The sequence below is a fragment of the Hordeum vulgare genome, chromosome 2H (assembly GCF_904849725.1).
Source record: "Hordeum vulgare subsp. vulgare chromosome 2H, MorexV3_pseudomolecules_assembly, whole genome shotgun sequence".
Taxonomy (NCBI): Eukaryota; Viridiplantae; Streptophyta; class Magnoliopsida; order Poales; family Poaceae; genus Hordeum; species Hordeum vulgare.
Window position 1 is genome coordinate 619,382,656 of NC_058519.1, and position 10,437 is coordinate 619,393,092.

The window sequence follows — 10,437 nt, forward strand, 5'->3', positions numbered from 1 at the left end:
GTGGCAACTTGGAATATTTTGTTAACATCCGGTATTAGAGAAATTAAACATAAACTAATAAAACTACCAACTGTGTGCGTAACCGTACCTGTCCCTTCGAAGATCTCTCTTCGATCGGGAACACGGTGGGGTTATGAATGCCGTAGGTAGGTGTTCAGGATCACTTACTGATCAAGTAATCCCGACCATTAGCGTAGACCACCTTCACTTCTCTTTTGCGTAAGTTAGCCACTTACTCAATCATAGGATGCAGCAGCCTGAAACACTTCATTCCTTCCTTACCCAATAACATGACTAGTTCTGGCACCAAGGTCTTAGATTGCTGAGTCCCCGTGGCTCACGGATTCCTCCGAAACTCCCAGCAGGTACAGGTACCCCAGAGGCAGATGATCCCGACGACACCCAGCTGGCGTGGCAGTACGACGAGGAGACAGACCGCCTTTACGTGAACTATCTAGAGGACTGAGTCGTGGTCGTGATCGTGGGCCTGCAGCGGGTAGCATAGCATTTTCCTTGTTTTGTAGTCCGTACCGGAACTTCCTTGTTTGTACCTGCGTTGTACTCTGTATTATTGATAAGAAGACAGTAGAATCCCAAATTGTCTACTTGTAATTATTATTCTGTGCTATGTTTACTTGCTTGTGAAACGCTTAGATGCGTTTCTTTCCTATTCGGGGGCCTCGACCCCCAGATCGGAAAGGACCGCATCGTTACAATCGAGTACCCTGCGGGCGTCTGGGACGCGTCCACGCCCAGCTCCTTGTGGAACGTCGGCCCGACCACCACGCTCGGGTAGCACCGGACCTCCTCGTCGTTGTCGATGTCGATCACCTCGTACTTGCTCAGCTGCTGGAAGATCTCCAGGTACCGGTTGGTCCACCACGACTTGAAGCTGCTCACCAGGAACTGGACCTCACCGCCGAACCGGCGCGCCGTGATGAACGCCGGGACGAGCACGTCCGTGTAGTCGTGGAACAGGTTACCCGTGAACCCACCGGTGAAGAGCACGAAGGCCGTCACGGAGCTGTTGACCGTGCAATGCAGCACCGCGCCGCTGGAGAGCGGCCGGAGGGTCCACTCCTTGACGTGCGACAGCGCGTAGGCGTCCTGCTTCCGGCAGTACGGCTTCACCTTCCATTCCCGTTCCAGTGGGCGGACCTGGATGGTCTGGCTGCGGCCCTGCACGCGCACGTCGCCGGCGGCCTCGCACGTGTCCGACCGCCGGCCCGACTCGTAGCGCACCGGCTTGCCCGGGAGGCCCACGGCGGCAACGGGGACGGGCGTGGTGCTCATGCTTTTGCTCATGGGCACATGCACGGGCACGGGCACAACACCCCCGGACGAGGTGTCGGCTGGTTTGGCTCCGCCATAGAGGGAATACTACGGCTCCGCCGCCGGCCGCGCCCGCGAGCAGCGCGGTGAGCGCCGACGCGGTGAGCGCTGAAGCAGTTCGATGAAATGCACGGGACCGTGCTGGCACCTGACGTGTGGGCCAGCCTTGCCAGAAAAACGGTTAAAAGAGCTAAATCGGGCAGTTAAGTGCCTTGCCAGAAAAACGGTTAAAAGAGCTAAATCGGGCAGTTAAGAAGTTTGGTAGTTTTTTGCCACAGATTAGAAAAAATTTGGTAGTTTTCCGCATAAAATCGTAAAATGGTAGCTACTGGACACGGTTGCGCGAAATGTGATAGTTTTCGGCAATTTAATCGTCTTCTAAGACAAGGATTCCTATTAAACATGTTGTCATTTCTATCTTGTTCACACTAGTGTTGCAGTACATAAACCACTTGGCAAGAAACAACTAACCAGGAATCTTAATGTGCGGTGTCTACTTAATTTCTTCAATAAAACATGCGTGTTGTGACATGTTGTCATGTAGGTAATAAATTATATTATAGATCATGATTTATCAAATAGCACAAATCGGCAATGTGATGGTGACAATTTCCTTTATTTTTTTATCATAAGAACAAGTATAATAAGGTACAGTCAGCAGGCTGTAAGGATTAAAATACTATATTTTTGCTGAGTTGGATGAGAGAGAAGATGAGAGAGAAGGGAAGCGGGCTCTTCGTGAAGAGCCAGCTCTAGCACGTGCTCCTAGGTGCTTTGTGACAATGAAAGGCGTGCCATATATGATAAAAGTAGTACTCTTCTATAGCTAACTATTGTACAACTAACTATATGATGGGCTATAAAATGGCTTATAGCCAGCAGTTGGCTATACTATTAACCATGCTCTAAGATGTGCAAATTGCAATGATGTAACCTGTGCATGGGCACGACTGGAAGTAAGCTTATGATCCTGGAAACGGTGCAACCTCTAGGGCTAGGACCATGTGGACACCACAGCTAGGGGAGCGCGCGGTGATGGGTTGATGTGTCCTCGAGACAGCGGCCACCAGGGACGGGGACAAAGTGGAGACCAGAGCTAGGTAGGGCAGCTCGCCGGGGCAGGCCAGGGTGTCCTCGAGACGGCACGACCACCGGGGAGAGGACGTCGCGGAAACCAAGAGCGAGGGAGTACGTGGTTGGTGGTGGCGTTGGCTGGTTTAGAGCAAGTACAATAAGGTACAGTCAGCAGGCTGTAAGGATTAAAATACTATGTTTTTGCTGAGTTGGATAAGAGAGAAGAGGAGAGAGAAGGGAAGCGGGCTCTTCGTGAAGAGTCAGCTCTAGCACGTGCTCCTAGGTGCTTTGTGAGAATGAAAGGTAAGCCACATATGATAAAAATAGTACTCTTTTATAGCTAACTATTGCAGTTGGCTATACTATTAACCATGCTCTTAACGAGATCAGATCACGACTATAGTGTTTTTTCCTGGAGGTAGCATCGTTGGATTGTTTAGCAGCACGGCGTGCCGGGGCAGTTTGCCCGGCAAAACATTAGATTTGAATCATTGATTTGATTGGTAGATATTTGATGTATTCTGGATAGTTGGATGCTATTAAGTTGGTTTGATCGGACGAAGCTGGTTATCGTGTGTGTAATAGTAAAGAAAAGGGAAGAAAAAGGAATACAACCAGGTATCGAACCCTGTTCTCCAATGCGGAAGGCTAAGGACTTAGCTATTGCATCATATGCTATATATTTTTTTAGGGGAAATGCTGCCACTTTATTTAATCGTGGTTCGTCGGACTTTCATTCGAAACAACATCTAGAATATAGTCTGGGGGAATCCCGAACCAAACCTTACACAACTTATCACCTATTCCTACTTTAGCTAACTTATGAGCAGCACCATTCGCCGATCGCCGAGCCCACGAGACCTTCACCTCCTCAAACATCGCAAATGCTGTTTTAATCTCATTGATCCATGGCCCGGCTACAGAGAGAACCCTATTTGGCTATATAAACCAAATCTGACGGTGATTTTAAAAACATCTAATAGTTTTCTTTATTATAGATAACATAGTAGGTTTAATTTAGACCGGAATTGTGTAGGTCAGGTTGCAAACGACAAGGAATTATATTTAAGGGTTTGATTCGTCAAATCTTTACGAATTCAGTGTTTAAAATAGAGTTTTTCCAATTTATGATAACTTGGGTGGCAATCTTATGACGGACAACCAAAAGTAATAGGTAAAGATAAATATAAAGTTGCTCAAAAGAAAAAGATAAAGATAAAGATATCGAAATCAAACGGTTTGGAATGGTTAGGATTCTGAGCTGTTGCGATTTCCTCGGTACCGCAGCAACCTGCAATGCATCACATAATATCTGTAGTAGCCTCTTCCTCGTACGAAGATTAATTAGAATTTAGAAAGGCATCACCATCGTTGACACGCCGCCGAGGTTCGATGGATCTGTGGCGCCGTCTCACCAATAGGGGATCTCCCAGGCAAGCTGACACGTCGTCGAGAAGCGTGGCAGAGAGCACGTCCGGGACGCACGACTTCGTGGTGGCAAACTACTCGCAGATCAGGGACTTCCCCGTGGACGAGCCCGTCAGCTCCGACTTCTTCACCGTCGGCGGCCACGATTGGTTTCTCCGCTTCTACCCCCGCGGGACGACCACCAGCCAGGGCTACGCAGCGGCGTCGGTGCATCTCTGTAAAGCAACCAGGCTCGTGACCGCGACGGCGAGGGTCACCATAGGACTCGTGGACAGCCATGGGACGATGGGACCTAGAAAGATGTCGGACACCTACCGCTTCCTCCCCTTCATCGATCCCCTGACGTTTCATGGATTTGTGCACAGGTCGAAGCTGACATCGCGGCGGTACCTCAAAGACAACTGCCTGACAATCAGGTGCGTCCTCACCGTCATTGAGCCCCGCTTGGAACGCACCAGGGCCGGCCCGGCAGCCTCCGCTCCGCTGCCGGACATGCTCGGCCACCTCGAGCGCATGCTCAAAGACGGCAAGGGCGCGGACGTGACCATCGACGTCGGCGGCCGGGCGTTCCGCGCGCACCGGTGCGTGCTTGCCGCGCGGTCGCCGGTCTTCGACGCCGAGCTCTTCGGCCCCATGAAGGGCAAGGGACGCGCCGGGACACGTCGAGGTCGATGTACCCGACATGGAGCCGGCGGTCTTCGAGCTGCTCCTGCACTTCATCTACACGGACACGCTGCCGGGCGACGGCGAGGGCTGCGGCGTCGCGATGACGCAGCACCTGCTGGTCGCGGCGGACCGGTACGGGGTGGACAAGCTGAAGCAGGCGTGCGACATGAAGCTGCGCACAAGCTTGGACGTGCGGACCGTGGCGACGACGTTGGCGTTGGCGGAGCAGCAACAGTGCCCGCTGCTCACAGAAGCGTGCGTGACGTTTATGTCATCGTCCCGGAAAGTGCTGGCCGGCGTCTTGAAGACCGACGAGTTCAGACATCTCACGGCGAGCATCCCACTGCAAAATTTGACTGAGAGCCTAGCCTAGGGAAGGCGTCACTCATGCATTAGAGTAATGCTCCACTATTTATTTCTTTTTTGATAACTCAAACTGTTAAAAGCTTAGTGTGCTTTAGCAAGTTTTGATAGACACAATTTCTGTTGCTATTTCTTTGTGTAGAGTTTCTAAAGCTTAGAAAGGATTTAAGACATAATTTCTCGTTCTGTGGTAAATTTTGCAAAAAACTCATGGTGATTTTTTGTAAAGAAAATTTGGTTAAATTGCAGAAAGGATTTAAGGCAAAATTAATAGTAATATATCACTCCCTCCGTTCATAAGTATAAGCTTTTACAAAGATTTTATTAAAGACTACATACGGAGCAAACAGTTGGAGTATATATAAAATTCTGACAATGACAGAGAAGTCTATCTTTTTGACTAGTTGATTGAAGATTTTGGGTGCGCCTATTTTCTGCCTCAAGCGGCACATACGGTAGTAAGATGAATGTTTTTATAGTTGGGTCCTATTCGGCATGACCGATTAAAACAGGTCCAACTTTTCCTCAAATATCAAAGTTTATAATTTCTTTTAATAATTTGATAGACCAGCTCTAAATGGGGAAAATTGCATTAAAAAATAAGTTCAAATAATATCCTTATTTTTGAAAGTAAGTGTTCATTCATTAGAAATAATGTTCACACATGACAACAAAGTGTTCATATATTTTTGGAAAAAGAAAATCATGGTATGAAACGTGACATAACAAAATGCTGCTGAAGAGATATTCATATTAAACATATTGTTCACAACTGTTCATATTCCACATTATATACTCATCTATTGGTACAAGAAATATAAGAACATTAAAATAAACATGAAACATAAAACCTCTCCTACTAAAAAGAATGTATTAAAGAAGAAGTAAATTTAATCATAGTTGATTATTTCATATATTGTAATGTTTCGGTCATGGTTGTCTTTATTTTGTACTATGTTGGATAATTAATAAGAATGGATGTGTGCATTCTAATGATGCAGAGGATGGGGATTTTTAATCTCTTTTCAAAAAGATGCGTGTTCTTCCTCATTGTCCCCTCCCTCTCTGTTTTGACCTTTTTCCCCATCTCTATTTTTTTATATTTTCCCTAAAAAAATGCATCAACTGTCACACCTCTATTGATTTCCGAATAATATTGTGCATTATTTGATAAGGCAATAAATGCTTACCAAATAAGGTTTACCAAGTAAAATTATTTTTTACACAATCATAGTAATAGGGGCATATATGTTAGGACGGGCACTACTAGAATATTTATCCATTGTTACAACACACTGCAATTATCTAGTACATATTACTCCATCTGTTCCTAAATATAAGTCTTTAAAAAGGTTTCATTAGTGAACTACTTACGGATGTATATAGACATATTTTAGAATGTAGATTCACTCATTTTGCTTCGTATGTAAACTTCTAATTAAATATCTTAAAAGACTTATATTTAGGAACGGAGGGAGTATTAATTAATAGGCATGTTCATAAGCACAAAGGCTGGATCATAGGCACACCCAACCATACATTACAGCCTGACACAAAATTACTAGCATGCTTAGCAAGATAATGTGCTTCAAACCTGAAGTCTCTCCTTTCGTGAATAAAGGTGCACAACTGGTACTCATGTGGGCGCTCTCCAATATCTTGGATGATACAAGCATGCACTCATGTTAACCCTCCGTGATTTCTTCCACCACATTGTTGCAATCTAAAGCTATACAGTTTTCTTTTCTTTCTTTTTTTTTCTTTCTTTTTTTGCGGGTGAGAGCTATATAGATTTTCTGAAAGAGTAGATCATCAGCCAAAGCTAAAGCCTCCCTACAAGCCAAGACTTCAAGGGTCGCTGGATCTGTAATGCCATCCAGACCAATAGCCGATGATCATATCTTTTACGTCATCTCTACAAAACGCAGCAGCCGATCCCCTATCTCCGTTCTTGCAATGACACCATCCACATTAATCTTTGCCAGCTGCTACGGGGGAGGAAGCTAGATGGTAGCAAAGCTCCTTCTAACAGAGCTTGATTGCGTAGTATTTCTGGGTTTTTCAATCTCCCTAATCTCTGAAAGATATGACTTAGGCTTTTATCTATCTTTTTTTAGACAAGACTTTTTATATTATATATCTATCCATGTGTGCACACCCTGTTATTTTCATGGGATGACCCACTTAGAACTTTATCTTTTACGTCCTCCTCAACCTAGGCCTAAGTCATATCTTTTTTTTAACGTCATCCTCAATATATGACCGGTCACTGACCGGACGATCTATCCAAACGCTGAACGGGGGTATGAGGGGTCCGACTGTAGATGCTCTTGAATCATCCATGTGCACACTGGAGACCTAGGTTCAATCCCGTTTTCTCTCTATTTTTGCTTTTTTCTCTTTAGAAATGTTGGTGGGCGTAGGATATAGCTGCTCGCAAATGGCCTGCACGCAATTTCGACCCACCTACTCTACGTTTAGCGTTTCTTGTTTCGGGAAAATTTAAATCTTTACCTAATACTAAAGCGGCTATTGCTTCTCTCGGAATACCCGTCGTGATATTTTTGCAAAAAAGCCCTCCTATTTCATGGTAATTCAGCCCGCAGTCCTCATCATAAGTCAGCCCCGAACCGGTACAGAGAATATAAAAGAAAAAACAGCGCACCGCACGACCCTGCCTCATCGATCCCATCTCCAGCTCCATCCCGCCGCCACCTCCTGCCCCGCGATGCCCGCCCCACACCGCGTCGAGCGAGACCGCGTACCTCCCCCAAACAACGGCGATGATGTAGGGCGCCGCCCAGTACCTCACCGACGGATTCGCCGGCTCCCGGGCCAGCCCCTCCCCCGTGTCGGGTCGCGCATTGGCTTGGAGGCCCCTTGGTGCTGCCGCCGGTGCGGGAGTCCTACGCGGTCGTGCGGGCTGGGGACCGAGCGGCAGCCAACATGGCTTGGGACGAGGTCGTGGCTCACCTGGCGCTGGTGAGGCGTGAAAGTGCGTTATATCGACTAAAGGGGGTGAATAGGAGATTTTTAGAATTTCATCACTGAGGAAATTCCTTTTGAGAAAATTCCTCACTGATGACTAACTTACAGCGGAAACAGTAAAGGATCAGAAGTGCAAAGTTTCACAACAACAGTTTTTCACAGTGAGGAATGTGAAAACAGATTGCACAGTGAGCAAGCACGCAGAAAACAGATGAGGATTAACTAGCGTGAAGAATTTGGGGTTGAGGAATTTCAGAGAAAGTCTTGAGCAAATTCTTCAAACAGTAGCAGTGAAAGTCATCAACACATAATCTGAGGAAAGTAAGGAGTTGAGGAATTAGAACCCGTTTCACAGCGAAGACAGTAGTTGATGACCCAGTTCCAACAGCTGTGACAGTAGTACATCTGGTTTGGAGCGGCTTGGTATTGAAACCAAAGGACACACAGTCCCGGGACACACAGTCCGTACCGTGTTATCCTTGGGCTAATAACACACGGTCCTCGCCCAACACTCATGGTAAGTCTTCAGGGCAGACTTCCAAACCCTCACAAACTTGGTCACCCGGCGATCCACAATTGACTGCTGGAAAGCTCTAGACCATGACGCCTAACCGTCTAGAGAATGCACAGTCCTCAAAGGTAAAAGGTTTCGGTCCCACACATGAACAACTTCTTCAGTGATGCTCAATCACTAGGTTTGGTTTGTGGTTTCGGTGTATGGGGTATTTCCTCACTGATGAATTACTCTCGAGGACTTCTGAGGAATTTGGGTTGCTCTTATGACAAGTGTCAGTTCCTAATAGAGCAGCCAACCAACTAATGGTTGTGGGGCGGCTATTTATAGCCTGGGAGCAGCCCGACATGATTTGACACAAATGCCTTTAAATAATATGACCGTTGGTGTGGATAAGACCAATGACTTGGCGTGGCTATCCAAACGGTCGGAACCCTCAACTGTGAGAGTCCTCATGTCACTCGTATTCCTCACTTTGAGGCTTTTGGTAGAATTAGCCTTGGGTTGAGCATCATGAGGAAATTCATTCCAAAGTGTAACTTTGACCCCCTTTAACAGTACGGTGTTCCTATTACTCAAATGTGAAGAAAATAAAACAGAAAGAGTAAATCTTCATGCTTCAAAGTCTTCAAAATGATTTTCTTCAGGACACACCGAATTCCTCAATTTCAGTGTCTTCATGAGGAATATCAATTTCATCGCAGATTCTTCGCGATTCAATTCTTCAGCTTCACACCAATTTCTTCAACCGAAGATATATATATTTTTAGGGGTCGATATTCATCAAATATATCAAACTCCTCAGTGACTTATAGATCTTGTGTACACTCATAAACACATTAGATACTTAACCTATAAGTCTTCAAACCACCAAAATCACTAAGGGGCACTAGATGCACTTACAATCTCCCCTTTTTTGGTGGTTGATGACAATTAGGTTAAGTCTTCAACAGGGATCAAAAATATGAAGTGTAAATGCTCATTTGAGGAATTTGAAATCAAGATTCAGAGAGACTCCCCCTGAAGATGTGCATATCTTGAGGATTTTGCTTTTCACAGCAAATGCACATTGATGATATATATCATGGAGATCTCCCCGTGAGTCTTGTAAATCATGCATACATGTAACATATCGTATGAAGAATATGAAGATGCATGATGACAAATGGTATCTAACGAATTCTAGCATGCGTGCATTAAAACTTGAGGAATAAGCATGCGAAGAAAAACGTTCAAAAGCGTCAGAGTACCATCGGGCTTAAGTTACAACTCATTACATAAAAACTTCAGAAGAGCCAAGAGTTTGTAACTTAAATATAGTTCATAAGCCCCAAAATATCCCGCTTGAAGACTAACTCTCAAGTTTCTCCCCCTTTGTCATCAAGTGACAAAAAGGGACAAACTGAGGACTAACGCCCGTGAAGACTTCACTTCTTGGCGGTTGATGAAGAGGTGTGATGCTACTTGGGAGTAGTCTTCTTACTTGGATCGGTAGCAGTGTCGAGCTGTTCTTCATCAGTTTCAGCAGTGCGGAATGAAGAAAAGGAACTGTCTTCAAGGTCTGGAACTGAAATGGGCCTGAACTTCTTCTTGGGAGGCCACGACCAGTCAAAGTCTCGCTCAAAGTCCATTTCTTCAAGATCTCTCTGAGTCTTCAGATGTGCAAGTATAGCCCAGGTGCGATAAAAAACCTCATGCAGATAGTGATGGTTAAGCTTCACAGAGTTCTGTGTTTCAGTGAGGGTTTTCACAATGGCGCCAAACTGGCGTTTGACCCACTTGTGATTGCGATCCACCTTCTGGTGAAGACTGAGGAGGAGCTCTCTTGTATTCATCACGCTAGGACGAACGGGGCTTGCCGGGCGAGTCTCAGTATCATCCCATGGAGAATAAGCTTCTGGCTCTCTGAACTAGCCATCAAGGGGCCTACTGCCTTCATCAATGACTGACTTGCCTTTTCCTTCAACTGTCTCGAAAGTCTTCTTGTTGACTCGGATAGGAGGCATATAACCAACATGGTTTTGGAAATCAGCGTGGAAGTTGATTCATGTCCGTGTCCTGATGAATCTCAT

At 45.8% G+C, this 10,437-nt stretch overlaps 1 pseudogene; it reads left to right on the top strand.

Annotated features, from left to right (window-relative positions):
* The first annotated feature begins 3,798 nt into the window (after nt 1-3,798).
* Nucleotides 3,799-4,873, top strand: LOC123428783 (annotated as a pseudogene).
* Nucleotides 4,874-10,437: the final 5,564 nt, after the last annotated feature.